This window comes from Pholcus phalangioides, unplaced genomic scaffold (genome assembly GCF_987345545.1).
Source record: "Pholcus phalangioides strain wild (caught in Gottingen) unplaced genomic scaffold, Ppha-v1.0 ptg000021l_1, whole genome shotgun sequence".
NCBI classification, from domain to species: domain Eukaryota; kingdom Metazoa; phylum Arthropoda; class Arachnida; order Araneae; family Pholcidae; genus Pholcus; species Pholcus phalangioides.
The window spans coordinates 34,970-52,941 of record NW_028301614.1 but is presented as its reverse complement, the minus strand read 5'-3'; positions in this window follow the sequence as shown (position 1 = coordinate 52,941).

The window sequence follows — 17,972 nt, the reverse complement described above, 5'->3', positions numbered from 1 at the left end:
ACAAAAGCTGAAAATTTCCATTTTTTTCTCCTCCTCGTTTATTATGAGGTCCCCCCCACCTCTATTTCAGTAGAAAATAACAATATTTCAAAAACACAAAATCATTTATTTTTAAGGAACACACCATTAGTTCTCCCAAACGCCAGTTCCGTTAACGTCGTTCAAAAAATATTATGTATTCATTATGATAGTCTTTTGTGACTGTTTCTACGTACAGAGATGTATAAAAAAAACATTTTTTTCCCTTTGTCTGAAAAAAGTTTGTTTTTTACGTTCCCTCAGATTAAATCAAGTTTCATAGAAATTTTTTCTTTCCGTTCCCCCCCCCCCCCAAAGATTTTTCTCGCAATGAAAGGTTCACTCGAAAATTACTAACATTAAGTATCTACTTTTATTTTAGTATATATCGCTGCTATATGAATAACACATGAAGCAGTCAACGACGCTATGAATTTTCCATTAGTTGAAAATTTTTTTTTTTTGTTTGCTTTACGTTTGGGAATGGAATCTATATCTCTTACGTGTTTTTAAACAAGAGGTATTTTTTTTTATGTTCTAACATTATTTCTTTTATATGATGGCTTTTTTTGAAAATTTATCTACATTGAACTCCAGACATGATGAAAAAAAAAAGAAACATTTGCTTCATTTATACCAACACGCGAAAATTTCTACAGAATCATAGAAACAATTTAAATTTAATTCACGGTTGTAGTGGTTTTTTTATTTAAAAAAAAATACACAAAAATTCTAGTTGCTCAATTTTTCTGCTATTGGCAATACAGAATTCAAGTGATTTCTCTCATGTTTCGAAAAATATGGTGCGGAATATGGATACCATAGAATGTAATGAATACGAATATACGCATGAGATGCATTCTGCCATTTTCTCACTTCAACCATATTACAGAAGTAAAACAGTTTAAATCAGTAAATGACATTGCTTATTCTCTAATAAACCATATTTTAGACGTATGTTAATTAGTGCAAATGTTTAATTTTCACTTTTCATTTTCAACCTCATATTGCTTGAAGCCTTAGTAAAATAATGTTGGAGACGCACAAAACCAGAAGCTCGAAAGAAAAAATAATAATTTGGCTGTATTTTCATTTCAGAATTTACATTCTCAAATAAGATTTAATTTAAACAGAAAACATAATAATCTATGAATAATGAATTAATAACCCGTTTCCTCAGAAAAAAAAACTAAGAATAGGTAAAAAAATTTTAACCAAACATTTGAACTTTGTCTTTAACTTCAACATTCACTGGCGCCTTTCCACTTTTCAGCCTGTAGAGACTGATTGTTTTTCAATTACTCTTTCTTCACAAGAGTGAAAAACAAAGTCGAACTGTTACATAGAATATTTGAACACTTTTTTTTAAATCGATGACGGTACACTAATTTCATTTTCTCCTGTTGATTTCTTACTAACATTTATTCTTTAAAATTTTGTTTACTTAGTTTTCATTAAACTTTGTAATTCAGTCTCGTTCCGTGAATGTACTTGTTTAGAGAGAAATTACTGCGGAAAGAAGCGAAAAAAAAAGTGTGAAAAAAACGTAATTTAATTAAACCGAATGAGATTTTTTCCCCAGGAGTTTTTATAACTACCACTACAGCGGTTTAACTTATTTATATTTATTTCTCTTTTAAAGTAATTTAAGTACTTTTTTAAACGTACAGAAAAAAATCACATTTCTAAGCTTACTCAAGTTGATGCAACCAAGGTAGTTTTTGGTTATATGTAGAGGCCGGATGTCTAGGCATTAAAAATGGTCAAATAGGCAGGATAAAAGGCGATAAAATATTTAAAATAGGCACTATATACATATAAAAATGACATTTATAATAATGGGAGAGGAAAAATAATAACTATAATAAATATGAATATATAATATAAGAGCCTAAATATTAAGTGTCCGATAACTGGTTAAAAAGTTGTTGCACTAACTCAGTCTACTGTTTCAATTACAGCTCATAATCACTGCATTATTTTCAAAATTAAATTGATTGCATGCCAAAAATCAAAAGTTTGTGGCCTCTCAGGATTAGGTAGATTCAAGGAACGGCATCACACGGAACCCGCAGAGAAAATGATTGTGGAGTCCTTCGAGTGAGGAACGATTCTCATTTATTTGTTGCATTATTTGGAAAATTCATTATCATTTTTATAGTTGTAACACGGTTATCTTTTGTTGTAAAGAAATTAACTTTGTTTTTTCATCCATATTATATGGATGTGGACATATGTGGTCTTCGGGGGCAGGGCCCTGTGTGGCCGCACCTGTCACATCTGCTTCTCTGGTCAATTCAGTTGAATATTAAATATCTAAAATCTAAAATAACTTGCCATGGCTGCTTACAGTGCGTTTGTGGTGAAAAAAAAATAGGGACCGGGGCCAAACGTAACTCCACACGGCGCTGGGTGAGCTAAGACGTCAACTGACCTCTTGGGATAGTATAAGAACATGATACGGATTGATAAAAAACCTGAATTTAAGGCTTTCTTTTACTAACCCACAACTACGCCGACTTTCGGAATCGGAAAACCTGCCGCTATGCTCTTATCCTTAGGACAGTGGTTCTCAAGCCTTTATCCCCCTCGGCTCCCATGCATAAGTCAGGGTACATTTACGGCTCCCCAAAACACTCCAGCAGATATTTTTCCTTATAAAAAATATCCTCTTCAGAGTATGAACATGAACCGGAGCACAAATCAATATCCCTAGCTCGCTGCGACGTCCCTAGGAGCCGCAACACACACTTTGAGAAATACTGCTTTGGAAGGTATTTGAAAAAGTGTGGTGTCGCTGTCGGCAAGTGTGCACGTCTGACAACACATCGTTTTCGCCAGCGTTCCCCTCCCCCCCTCCACTTATTCCGAAGAAGGCATTCGTTTGTTGCTGATTCACGATGCCATTTTTCTATGTGTTCGTATATTAATTTTTTTGCGTAACGTACTGACGTATTGAAAATAAAATCGCATTCTCTTATTATCTTAAACAAAACACTAAGTCGCATCAGTACAAATAAACTCGGTGTTTTGTTCAAGAGAAAAATTGAATACGGTTATATTCTTAATCTTGGAAAATATCAATTTGGACACGGAGAAATCCAGTGTTTAGGTCATCTTGTGCGAGAAACGAGCATTTCCCCATTGCCGGATAGTGATAAAGCACTTTTCAGCTATTAATTGTCTGATACAATCGACGATCTGCGAAGTTCTCTGGCACTAATCAATTTTCATTATCGTTTCATGAAAAACGCTGCCCCTAAGCAAGAATATTTACAGGATCTAGTGAAAACGGCTTCACCCTTTTCGACGTGGTTTTCCCTTCAAAGGGTTAAAACCAAAATCAACTGGTCTGAGGTGCCAAATCTGCAATAAACCGTCATCTTAAAACTATAGTTAACCCGTTCCCTTTCTCTGGAATTTGAATGTTAGTTGTGAGTCGGATATCGCTACTTATGGATGAGTTGCTACTTGAATTTAAGTCCAGCACCATTTCCCATAAAAGCCTTCCATTCAGAAAATGAACTTTACGACATATCTGGTGTTGTCAGAACTGAAATAAGGTACAAGATATTTCGTCAGTGCCGCTGGGAGGAGCAGGAAAAACAATTCCTAGTAGAAAATTTTACTCTCTCATGAAAAATGGGGCGACCATTGGCGTACGCAAAGGGTGGGGGGAGGGGTTGGGGTTCTAACACCCCTCCCTGAGCCAAGACTATAGTGTTATTTTGCAGGAAAAAACGTAACCCCCAGAAGGAAAAAAATATGGACCCCCCCCCCTCGAGAAAATTCTGCGTACGCTTATGGGAACGACAGTATATAAAAGCAATAAAAATCCAAATCAGACGCTGACAAATTTTTCCTATAATCCACCATCCAATCGTTTGTTCCACTATAATAGACTTATCACAAATTCTAATATTCTTGTCTGAAATTCTAATCCAGAGGTGCTCAAGATTTTACGAGCGCGGACAAAATTTTGCGTACGAGTAATTCTTTTAAGTGTTGCAGTTACACTTGTACAATTTTTTTAACTGTCTGTGAGCCACTATGGAATTAATGGCCGAAAATTTACTTAGAAAAATATTTTGTTTGCAATGGAAGATACAATGTTGAAGAGGAGGACATCAGCCTTACGCAATTTACAAACCATTTGCTGAGCAAATAATTTCTATGACGTTGATATTGTTCGGTATTCAGTAATAAAAATATTGCGGTGAAATAGTCCAGTTACTTATAAAATAACCCAAAACAATGTTAAAAAAATTGAATACAGAAAGTTTCTTGAAAAATTTAAAAAAATTCTATGAAATTCAGTGTTTTCAAAACGTTCAAAAATATTTCAGAGTCGTCAACATACTTTCAGGGAGATTTTAAAATATTACAGAAATTTTCGTATAAATCACCAAAGACTTGAAAGGCTTTATCAAAAAATTCAAACATTTTGGAAGACTCAATAATTACCGAAAAAGAAAAGAAATTTTTGAAACTTTTCTCAAAAAAAAAAAAAAAAAAAATTGCAAACTTCTTACAAAACTTCGTAAATTTTTCAAAAATTTTTTGTAAATTTTTCAATATATATTCGATGCCACACTAGAGCATAAAAAAGAAAATATATATTAAATTTCAAGAAATGAAAGTTCAAATAAAGAAAATCGAAGTTCAAATAGAAAAAAAAAATTGAAGTTAAAAATAATGAAAACTTCGAAAACAAATTTACAGTTAGGAAATTAAATGAAAAATTATTTTTCATTTCATTTAGTTTTGATTTTTCATTTAATTTCAAGAGTCTGGTCGTCTCGCAAAAATACGAACTTTTCCTGGGTAATGTTAAAGTCGGCATAACCCGTAGCTCTGTAGCTATATATATCTTGCTATGAGAAAATTTTCAAGAGCAGCTAATTATATGATTAAAAAGGCTTTCGCGGCTATGAACCAACTACTTCTTGACTTACTGTGTAGCTCCAGGAACCCCTCGCTGTGAGTGGCATTCAAATTATTTGATAGCCTTGTACAATCTACTTTATGTTATGCTTTACCAGTTTGGGGTTTCTTCTATGCTAATATGCTGGAAAGGGTTCACACGGGTTTTTTCAAAGAGTTATTAAATATAAGCAAACATTGTCCTGATTATCTTATTAGACATGAGCTTGGACAATGTGCTTATATCACCGAGTGAGACAGAGCCTGGTTATCTCTTTCATTCCTATCACTAACACTATCCAAGAACACAGGTCTCGACTGTCCGCTTCAACATTATTAAATTTTTCCGATAATTTTAAATTTACTCAGTCCTTGCAATCTTACCTTCTCTTCAATCTCTCTTTGGAGATTCGTAGGAATATGGCCAGGCTACGCTTTTATCCTGTTATGCTTTGCCCTAACACAAAGATATATTGCAAAAATTTAACACATATGAACCTTGTCAGTTTTGCTACTAACTAATTGGTCATAATGATCTTTATCATCAGGGCCTTCAGTATGGTGATGATAGGTTTTTAAAATACAAAAGCGAGGAGCTTGCGGCTTTCAAATCGATTAAATCCCTAATGGAAAAGAAAACTGGTTGTAAAATTAAGGTGCTGCAATCGGATAGCAGTGGTGAATATTTAAGTGAAGAATTCAATAACTATTTGAAGAGTAAAGGAATTAATAGGAGATTAAGTGTTAAAAATACTCCTGAGCAAAATGGAGATTCTCAGAGCAAAAATCACACGCTGTTAGACATGGCTCGATGTTCTTTGATTCAATCAAAGTTGTCTGCTTCTTTCTGGGCTGAAGCCATATTGCGGCAAATTATATCAGAGACAGATGTTCTTCAAGTACTCTTGATTACAAGACGCCATTTGAAATTTGGAATGGCCGAATTCATAATGTGAGCTATTTCAAAGTATTTGGTTGCAAATAATATGTTTTTGGAATAATAATAAAAACAGAAGTAAATTTGACGCTCGTGCGAAACCAGGTATATTCGTTGGATACTCTGAAGAATCAAAGGCTTTTCGTATTTGGCTGACAGATGAAAAACGGATGGAAATGTCTAGGAGTGTCAAGTTTTAGGAGACTTTTGCGTAAACCGACGGTGGACGATTTCAGGACTTTGAACCCGAAAATCGGTCAAACTCCGAAACTCAAGAAATTGAAATACCACCAGGGCCGAAATTAGATGTTTGGTCAGTCGGGACAAGCACGCATTTTGGCGTCCCCGTTAAAGATTGAAATTTGTGCCCACTCTAGTACGACGCCGGTACTCAGGGCCGCAACTAGGGGGGGGGGCCCTGAGTACCACTACTCTGGATCAACCCCGATGATGGTGCATGCGAGAAATCTGAAAATGCCAATGGAAATGCGAGTGCTGACAGGATGGTAACCAGTAGTTCAACGACCCGCTGAAAAGGACGTTCGTCCTGACAAACCCGCTTCGAACCCCGTTAACGGCATATTGTTGGCTGGCTAAAGTTTGTTTTCTGCGTTTTTCCAGCTTCGAAGCGCGAATGTGTGAGCCGGTCTCCCATTTGAAAAAGTCTCTACGCAAAGAGCAGGCAGACATACAACACGATGCCGACAAAACATGAAAATTCAAGCATTTCCATATTCACTTCAGAAAATGAAAGCCAGATGGCAGAATGAACACGAAACAAGCGCAACATGACAACATAAATAAATTAGTGCCAAGTATACACTCAGAACATACATTCCGGCATGTGCCGATTCGTTAGAAAATTCATTTTTTCTGCAATTAATTGAGTTAGAAACGAAGAAATTTTATAATGAGAACTACTTTTGAATAATGTCTGTGACGGGTACAGCCAGAGAGCGATTGGGAAAATTTTGATTTATTTAAAAATGGAATTTCGAATAGGGGATGCATAAGTCTAAGTTATAAAACAAATTCAAGAAAGGTATTTTCACTTCAGGGAAAACTTTTTCTATGGAATGCAAAAGATACAATATTTAAAAGTAGACCATAGGGACCGTTCAAGTATTACGTAAGCAAATTTTTAGCCAATTTTGAGCCCCTCCCCCCTTGTTAGCAAAATTTCGTCATCAGCTCTGCGCCTCTGAATCCTAACGCATATTGGTGGGATCAGAGACGTACACGAGGGGGGGGGGCGCATAGACGGGCTCATGGCCCCCCCCCGACTATCAAAAATTAATTTTTTTAATTACAGTTTTGGAACTAAATACCTTTATATGTCACTAGGGGGGACAAAGCCCCCCCCCGTGACGTCTTCGGCGTTCAACCCCCCCCCCCCCCCCCCCAAGAACTCCTCCAATGGACCTACTACTCGTCACATCTTCTTTAATTCGTCAAGCAAAATATTCCTCAGGCACTGCGAATGCCTGCAAAATTCAACTGCCAGTTTTAAACTCTGATTTCGATGAGCAATTCACGGAATCATAAATACAGCATAACACTCGATACACCACAATACATACGTGACACACCACGATGAGCAATGCACCACTATATGCAGTGCATTACAATAAGAAATGCACCGCCATAGGCAGTGTATCACAACACGCAAAGCACCACCATCGGTAATAAAGCTCAATTAGTAGTGCACCATGATAAGGAATGCATCCACAATACGCAATACAGTACAATATGCAATGCACCACAGTACGCAATGTATCACATCAAGGAAGGAATAATAATACGCAATAAGAACTGCATTACAATAAGCAATACAGTACATTATGCACTACAATAAGCAATACAGCACGTTATGCACTACAATAAGCAATACAGCACGTTATGCACTACAATAAGCAATACAGCACGTTATGCACTACAATAAGCAATACAGCACGTTATGCACTACAATAAGCAATACAGCACAATAGGCAATGCACCCTAATACAGAATAAGCACTGCATTACAGTACACAATAATAACATAAGCAATACAGCATGCATTACAATGTGCAATGCACCACAGTAAGATATGCAGCACAATGACCAGTAGGCATATCATTATAATAAGTAATACGGCTTACGATGTACTACAATACGTGATGCATAATAATGCGCAATGCACCACAGTAAGGTATACAGCACAATAAGCAGGTAAGCATGGTTATAATAAGCAATACGGCACACGATGTACTACAATACATAATACATAATAATACGCAATATACCACAATACGTAATGCACTACAATACGCAATACATATTGTATCGATGCAAAACAATACGCAATGCACTACAATACGCAATACATATTGTATCGATGCAAAACAATACGCAATGCACCATATTGCAGTGCACCACAATAAGCAGTAGGTGTTTGAGTATGCATGTAACTTTTTTGTTATTTTATATGTTCTGTTCCTCTGTATCGCCACTAGATGGCACCACTTGCAAATTGTGGTCTGTGTTATTTTTTCCCGCCTTTGGGGCAGATGTCTTTTTGTACCGGCTCCATTGAGTCGTATTTTGTCATGTCTAATTAATTGTTTTATTACATTATTAACCTTTGCGTTCTCTGTATATAACGGCGCGTTCGTCGTTCGTATTAATTTTTTTGCGCCCGAACAGGGACTAACTGCATAAAGTAGTCCTGATATGTCAACTAAGGACATCGAGGCTAAGGCTCAGCTAAGGCCTCGATCACAAGAATCCAGCATTTCATCGAAAGCGCAACCGAGTTCGACCACGAGCACATCAAGACCAGATTGGAAAGGCTCGAGAATGTCTTCGAGGAATTCGTTCGCCATGACGAATGCTTGGACGAGGAATTATCAGAAATTGCTCAGGTAGAAGAGCAGCATGTTTCAACGAAATCCAAATTGAAACGAGCACTGGCTGCCGTGGCAAAGGAGCCTTCGACGACGGTTGAGCTTTCCGACGCGGACACCCGTACTGAAAGAATTCTGCTGCAGCTGGCGGAACAACGAGTGCTTTCGCAGTTCATGACGCGTTCACCGTCCTCTACTACTACTGAAGGTAAGAGATAGTTATTTGCCTCACATAAACATTCCGTCATTCGCGGGGTCGTATATCAACTGGAACAGTTTCAAGGACCTCTACGAATCGATGATTCACAAAAACGAACATTTGACGAACGTCCAGAAATTCAGTTACTTGAAGGGCCTCTTGGAGGGTGATGCAGCGGCACTGATCAAACACTTACCAGTGTCAGAAGCCACACACATAGAGGCGTGGGAAAAATTATTGCTTCGTTTTGATAGGAAGAAGGTCATAATTTCGTCCCTGATAAAGACGTTCCTCGAACAGCAACCGGTTTCTACTCCTGATGAACCGAAGCTCAAATGCATTGCCGATACTTCTGATGAGATTATTCGAAGTTCATTGCTGATGAAGCTGTTACTCTGGACCCTTGGCTCATTCAAATCCTGCTGGAGAAAGTTGATCCAGAAACGCGACAGCTTTGGGCTAAAAAAAAACAGCAGAACAAGATTTTCCAAAGTTCGGAAACTTCCTTGAGTTCCTCAATTCAAGATGCGCTGCCCTCGAGATCTTCAATCCTGAAAGGTCAGCAAGCGGAATCAAGGTGCCACAGAAATCAACATCGTCACCTAGCGGTATTGTCAAGAGCTGTCCATCATGCAACGGACCTCACGGGCTACATAAGTGTAAAATTTTCAAGTCCTGGTCAGTGGCCGAGAGAAAAAACTTCGTTCGCAAGAAACAGTTATGTTTCAACTGTTTCTCCAGCTCTCACAAGGTTTATGAATGCTCGTCGTCGTTCAGGTGTTCGCGATGTGATCAGAGGAATCATTCAACTTTGCACGAAGTGGTGTCCACTAGTGTTTCCGCTGCGTTATCGGATATGCCTGTATCTACCGCGTCTAAGGTGCATGAATCCACAGTGTTGCAATCAAATATTTCCGCTAATGTTTCTTTCTGTGCGCTATTGCCCACTGCTCAAGTGTGTGTTTTGGATACGTCGGGTAATCGCCATATTATCCATGCACTTCTCGAATCGGGCTCTCAGTGTTCCTTTATTAGTGAGGCATGTGTTCAAGCATTGAGAATTCCCCTCAAAAATGCCCGCTTTACTGTGAAAGGAGTAGCAGCTGTGGATGCCGGTACCACTAGAGGGTTAGTGAACTTAAAATTGTATTCTACCTATAATGATAATCATTATATTGACATCGATTCGTATATCTTGAGAAAGTTAACGGCTTCATTGCCCACTGAGTTTGTCCGTACGGATGAACTGAATTCTTATGCTGATTCTCTAAAATTGGCTGATGTTAACGTTGGTGAGTGTAAAAATATTGACATTATTATTGGAGCTGAGTATTTTTTCTCTTTGATACGCCCAGGGCAAATACGGGATAAAGATAGTGCACTCATCGCACAAAGTACATTGTTTGGTTGGGTGCTGTGCGGAAAGGTTCCTACAGAATGCAATGAAGCTAATGTTAACTGTCAGTCTATAATTTGATATGTCTGCAATCTGAATTGTATATCGATAAAACACTGAAACGTTTTTGGGAATCTGAAGAGATTCCTACAGTATCTCATGAAAATTGTCTCTCCTCTGAAGAGAAATTTTGTGAGAAACCTTTTCAGAACAATTATCGTATCAGCGAGGATGGCAGATTTGTGGTAAAATTATCATTTAAAAACTCTCCAGTTACTCTCGGTATCTCTAAACCAGCGGCGATATCTCGTTTGTTGAGTATGGAAAGAAAGTTTGAGAAAAATCCAGAAATGGGTATTCAATATAAACATTTCATGGAGAAATATGAAGCTTTGGGGCACATGGTAGACGTATCGTCGAGAGATCTTGCTGCAGATGGTACTAAGGGTTTTTACCTGCCTCGCCATGGTGTCCTGAAACCTTCTAGCACAACAACTAAATTAAGAGTAGTCTTTGATGGCTCTTGTCAGTCATCCACATCTGTATCTTTGAATGCTATCCTCGGAGTAGGAAGCATTATGCAACAAGACATTTTCTCTATTCTTCTCAATGTCCGTATTCACAAAATTGCTTACGCATCGGACATCGAAAAAATGTATCGTCAAATCCTAGTTGATATTGCTGACCAAAGGTATCAACGAATAGTTTGGTAGGAGTCTTTCGGTAGGAGCGCTTTTAGACGCTCAAATGTTCCATGTCATTTCTGGGCAGGACCGTCTTAAGACGTCGAAATTTTCCATGTCAATTCTGGGCGAGAGCGTCTTTAGACGCTCGCGAAAGCTAGTTCCTTCCCCCAAAACCCTTTGTGCCGTGATTGACAAGCTGTAACTCCCCTTCTCATTCAGGTGTCCCTTTGGGGCTACTTCACAAGAGCAGAAAATTATACTCGAGGAAAGAGTGCGTATTTTATCGTGTCCTTTCAACAAGACCGCCGTGCTTATGTTCAAGTACCGCAGACGACAGGCTATAGACATTCCCAAGCCATAAATATAATAAAATGGCTTCGGTAAAAAGAATATAATGGCTTCGATACAATGCTGCATACTTCGGCATCGTTGACGAGATACCCAGTTTTGTTAATTGAGAACTACAATTGTAAGGTGTTTTTTCATTCTAAAAATGGCGGGAAAAGGGTTTTGTACTTGTCTGTTTAGAGTTCATTTTCTCCACACGCATAGGAACTAGCTATTTCCAAGAAATACAAGGGTGAACACACAAATTACACACACACAATTACCTTCAAGGGAAAATAATTCTTTAGAGTAGCTGAAGCCTCCCATATGCCGGACATCATTTTTTTCTAGTTTTTCTTTTTCTCACTCAGATATTATCGACGAAATCGTTTTTTACTGTCATAATCCTACGACAATAATATATGTTAAAGACAGCTAAATTATGAAGGAGGTGGGGGGGGGGGCAGAAATATAAATTCGGCCAATAATACGATCATTGTAGTGCTCTTAAATTTTTTTTTATCCGACACCAGAGTCGAGACTATTTATGCATTGTAACATTTTAAATTTGGTACAACATATTATATTCACACCAAGCCCAATATAAGAAATTCCGAAAGTAAGAAAAATATGTACAAAGGAAAAGGAGGAACAATAGATGGCATACAGCACAAAAAGAAGTACAATGGTGCCCCGAGTTGGGACTTTACATATAGTTTCATTGATTTCCCCCTCCCCTCAACGGTCTCCCTGCCCCCCCCCCCCCCCCAAATGACGAACCCCGATTTCCGGCCTAATTTACGTGGCAGCAAATGCGATCATTTTCATCAACCAAAAACCAAAGCTGCGAATCACGAACGAAAAGTAAGCGTAATGCAAGTACAACCGGTAAGGACTCATTTCCACAAACCAATGTGCAATTTTAAAATAAATTAATAATTAATTTTTTATGAGTATTATTTTGATTACTTATTCTCATTTACTACTTTTGTTCAAATTACCCATATGTTTATGAGATTGAAGTCCAGGAAAATTTGTGGGATCGGATCACTTTGATTCCATATTTTTCGGGATTGGGAGAAAAACCCAGTCTTTCATAACCTTAGTTATGGAAGACCTGGATCTCGAAAAATTAAAAAAAAAAATCTCATTGAACCATTATCGTTTCAGAAAAGTTCAGGTGAACTCGTTTTAAGTCAAAGGCGTATACAGAATTTTTGTCAAGGAGGGGGTGTATTCATCAACCTTTTTTTTTCTTCCGAGGAGAGTGGGTTAATTTCTACACAATACAAAAACGCCTCAGAAAAGGAGGAGTGTTAAACCCCCCCCCCCCCCTTTCATATGCCAGTGTCCTGCGTACAACATTTCACATCAAAACATCGAAATGTTCTGTGCAGGGCCGCAACTAAATGATTGGTCACCCGCGGCAAGCGAGCATTTTGACGCCCCCCTTGTAATGTTCAAGGACAGGTTTCAGAATGAAATTTGTGCTCCCTCTGGTCCAGCGCCCGGGGAACGCGACCCGCCTGCTCCCCCCTAGTTGCGGCCCTGGTTCTGTGAATTCATATTTTCAACAAACAACTAAACTTCTTCGATAGTGCAGAAAGGTTTATTTACAGGGGCCGTATAAAATTAATACGTGTCTGCTGTGGGACTTGGTCAGTGAGTGACCATCAGAGTGACCTATTGAGTTTGCGAGCATGTGAGTGACCATCAGAGTGACCTATTGAGTTTGCGAGCATGTGAGTGACCATCAGAGTGACCTATTGAGTTTGCGAGCATGTGAGTGACCATCAGAGTGACCTATTGAGTTTGCGAGCATGTGAGTGACCATCAGAGTGACCTTAGTGAGCAAACAGATCAGTGAGTAACCAAAAAAGAAAGACCTAGAGAGTTTGTGAGCATGTGAGTAACCAAAGGGGGAGTGATCTAGAGCAGCGGTTCTCAACATTTTTTGACTCGTGGAGCCCTTTTAACTAAAAAATTCTATGGCGGAGCCCCGTATTTTTTAATTATTCATCAAAGTTACTGATTTATTTTTACTATTTAAAAATATTTATAATTATTATATTTTTAGTTTTACTTGTTTTTTTTATATTTTCCTCGAGCGGCCGCGGAGCCCCTGGAGAGTGCACAAGGAGCCCAAGGGCTCCGCGGAGCACCGGTTGAGAACAGCTGATCTAGAGTATGAAGAAGAAGGTTGGTGTCTGGCCAAAAGAGCAAATAATGAAGTGTGCAGGCAGTGAGTAACAAAAAAAGAAAAACCTAGAGCAGCGGTTCTCATCCTTTTTTGATCGCGGAGCCAAACAGGCATGTTTTTTAGCTTTATCAAAAATTTTCTGATTTATTTTGATTTTCTCAATTGGCCGCGGGGTCCCTGTGAAGTGCACACGGAGTCCCGGTTGAGAACCGCTTACCTAGAGAGTGTCTGAGCATGGGAGTGATAAAGCGAGAGAGCTGGTCAGTGCGTTACCAAAAGGGGGAACCTAAAGAGTGAGGAACGATGTTGCTGAGCAACCGAAAGAACGATTTAGAGCAGTGGTTTTCAACCTTTAGAATCTCACCCGGTTGATTCTTTTTTTTTTTTTTTTGAGTGGAAGGCCCGGAAATAAACACGACTAATGAAAAATTTATGGAAAAAAATAAAATGATAAATTACACACGGCCCGGTTTGACTGATGACAGTGGCCGGTACCGGATCACGGTCCGTCGGTTGAGAAGCACTGATTTAGGGTGTACAAGCGTGCGAGCGACCAAAACAGGGTGCAAGCAAGTGAATGATAAAAAGAGTGCCCTTGAGAGCAAAGAGCCAAGGCAGTAAGTGACCAAATAAATGACCAAGAAAGTCTGCAAACATTTGAGTGACCATAAGAGTGATTCAGAGACAGAGGCATATTTACTAGGAGCGGGGGGAATGGATTAGCGGGCTGCAGCCTAATGTGGCGAATTTTAAGAATGTGAAATCAAGAAAATTAGACAAGAAAGGGCGGCAAAATTTACGCCATAGGCGACCAAACCATAAATCCGACAAGCGTTCAATAAGCGGCGTAGCTTTCAATTCATGGCCAGTCTGTAACTGGAGGGCTTGCCATTGCTTCTAGCAATTGGTACCGCCTATACTTCATAATGGCTTCCTAGTTGAAAACAAATTGAGACAAAAAATTAGTTTTGCTTTTCTACCTCCATATACAATGTCGACTTGACGAAGGATATTTTACTATTTTCATGTATAAGTAGTTTCTTGTGTCGGTACTACAGTGATTCTTATCAGTTTTCAGAATCGATAAAGCTTCCTCACGAGCATAATATGTATATATATACATATCTCGCTATCTCATTCTCTCACTTCAGAAAGAAATACCCGGCACGCACCTGTTCTGATGGGTGCAGCTCTGTCTAGGTCATACTGAACAAATTGAGGCCTAGGATCTCTATTGTGGAATGGCCACTGAGCAAAGGGGGGGGGGGAAACAACTTTTGATGTTCCGTCAGTCTTTGTTGTTGAAAATGAAGTAAAGAATGTCAACAGTCATGAACGGCTTATTTGGATATTTTCCCGCGCACACTTTTCCCTTATTCTATTAATGGAACAAAACAATTGAAATTCTTTCAATAAACTGGCCAGTTCTGGTCAATCGTCGTGTGAAGCAATGGTTCTCACGGGTGGCACTGGGCTACTTCAAGGGGGGGGGGGGCATGACAGGTGGTTTGGAGGGCTGCAGAGAGCTGAGAAGAGAAATTAAGGTGTGGAGAAATAAAGCTTTTATATTTAGTGACTATATACACTTACAGTATCCACAAAACCAGGGCTGTCTTAGGGCATGAACCCGTCCGGGCCTCGCCACCTACATTTTGCAGTAGGTTCCCCACACTTGTGAAGGGTCATGCCCAGGAGTCTCATGTGCATAAGTGACCACACCTTATGGTATTTTGTATTGTACAATACATTTTGTAAATAAGTAGGAAATATGTAGGCTATTTATTTCTGACTAAGTATAGGACTACCATAGCATCACTTTGCCTAGGGGGGCCCATGATGTTCAGACAGTCCTGAATAGAAATCGGATTAGCAGGGAGCTCAATAAATTCTAGGCCAGTGGTCTGGAGGCCAATCTTATTTGTAAAATTTTCGTTCAGTATAAATTCACTGAAAAAATCAATTCAATACGTATAAAGAACCTTGCTTCTAGATGAGGGTCGAAGACTCTGGGTAAGACAGGGGAGCCACGAGAAAAAATAAATATGCTTCAAAGGGGGCCACAGGCAAAAAAAGGTTAAAAAACGCTGGTGTAAAAGAATGAATGCGGGAAAAATGATTAAATGACACCATGACCCCCACATCCTGAAGCAGGGCCCCTAGGCTGGAATCTTTTACGGGCCCCTCGACCAGACTTTCATGGGGCCCCCTTTATGATGAATTTATAGCGTGAAAAAACAAAAAAAATTATTAAAATCCTCCCGGGCCCCAGGGCCTTGTCAGCCCACTCTTTGTGGGGGCCATGAATGACACCATCAAAGAACGGGAAGATAGGAAATAATTGTTTCTCGTATTCAGTGACATTTATAAGCCAAAATAGATAAATGAAACTAATGGGAAAAACTACCTCTTTGTCTTTTTACGGGCAATCGAAATGACCGATTGAACCGAGGATAAAAGGTGAATCATAGTTTTATTTTGCCATGCTACTCAGGAAAGAAAGAGAGACGACCGAAGAGAAAGACCATAAAATATTTGATCATTTTTGTCGCACCAAGGTCATTTTCTGCACACGAAGGCTAATTAGACATAATAGCGGTCCTTAATAGCATAATATTAAATTACGGGACCTACAATTTATTGCCGATTCCGAACGGCAGGCTTGTTTTTTTTATACTCGTCGAGAGGTTGGTGCGCTAACCCCTCTATTGGAGACTCCCTGCGGTAGCAATTTCTGTTGCGGTCATGTCGCCGTTTCTGTTGTACCATAAAATATAACACTCAAGACAGATGCGGACCCAGGACGATGCGACGGAAGGAGCGAATTGTGTAAGTTTGTTTCACCGTCCCATATTGATATGTTATGGGACAGACAAATATTCACATTTTATTTGGCTCTTGGTAGGGGGTGGTTGTTCCCATCGCCTCCTCGATCCCCGCCTGAGCGAAGACAAGCATCTTCAGCGGCTAATAAAGTCGAGGCAGATATCTTCAGCTTCGAATGGAATGCAGTCGGATGTCTTCAGCAGCGAATGAAGCCGATGCAGATACAGTAGAGCATCTCAATGGTCACCCATGGGACCAAAACTTTTGTCCGCTAACGGGAAGCGGAGCCGCAGCAGGGACAAGCAAGCATTTTGGCTCCCCCTTTTAATGTTGAAAGAGAGGTAAAAGTGTGAAATTTACGCCCCTTCTGGTCCAGCGCCCGGGACAGCAGACCCGCCTGCTCCCCCATAGTTGCGGCCTTGACGGGAAGTGTCGATTTATGGGAGGTACGATAGACAATGGAACCTCATTTATACAACTTTCACATTTATTCGACGTTTGACTTCGGTCGCTATTGGTTTGTATACTAAATTTTAATGTTAAAATGCCCTATATATATCATAAATTAATTTCTAACTGTTTTATACAGTAAAAGTGAACACCTGTTCAGTGGTTCTGACATATTTTGCAATAAAAATTTAATCTAGTTAACATAAGTTTGAAGACGTTAAAACATCTATAAAACCTTTATCAGTCTTGTAGTGTTGGCTTTTTTCACGCCTATCAACATAAGCAAACAAAACTGACGTTGCCATTCGGAATCATCATCCTGGACCAGAGTTATGTTCAATTAATCAAATAATTAATTGAAAGATTATCATATTTCCCAAAATATGAACTTGGATTCATACATAATCATTGTGAGTATTATAAATTGAGGCATCTTTTACACCGATGTACGCGTTATTTTGCAAACGACTATCATGCTTTGACATTTCGAATTCCTTGATCAGATATCCATTTTAATTAAATGCTCCCCATGTACGTACAGTTTGTCATTATTTGGTCTTTTTCTTTTCTTTTTCCCTGCAATGTAAATGCAACTAGCCTTTTGTGGATGTAAATGAATAGTAATAAATAAATCAGTGATAATAAATTTCCAACTGCGAATAGATATCGGTCCAGTACGTATCCGGCTTTTTTGTGTCGGTGCATCGGATAATCCCGTATTTTACGGGACAGACAAATTTTCCCAATATTATTCGTCTCTCCCTCTGGACCCACGCTTCCCCTGGGAAGGGATTGAAGAGCTCACAGTTTACGTAATAATTGAGTGATCGCTTTTTGTTTATGAGAGAAACGGCATTTTTATTTCCCCTCACTTTTATCAAAATTTAAGAATGGAAAATGTTTATTTTACCCGACTGTTTTTTACAGAACATGTTACAGATATGTACAAGCAGTAGTGTGAGCAGGATTATTTCGGGTGGGGAGGGGGGACTTTTCTTCCCTCAAAGCGAGGGTTCGTTTTCACTGCAAAAAAATATATATATAAACTGGAGTGTGTAAACTCCAAGAATTTTTTATTTGAAAGCAATGAAAAGTCAGTAAATGAACCGAATTCTGAGTGCAAGTTCTT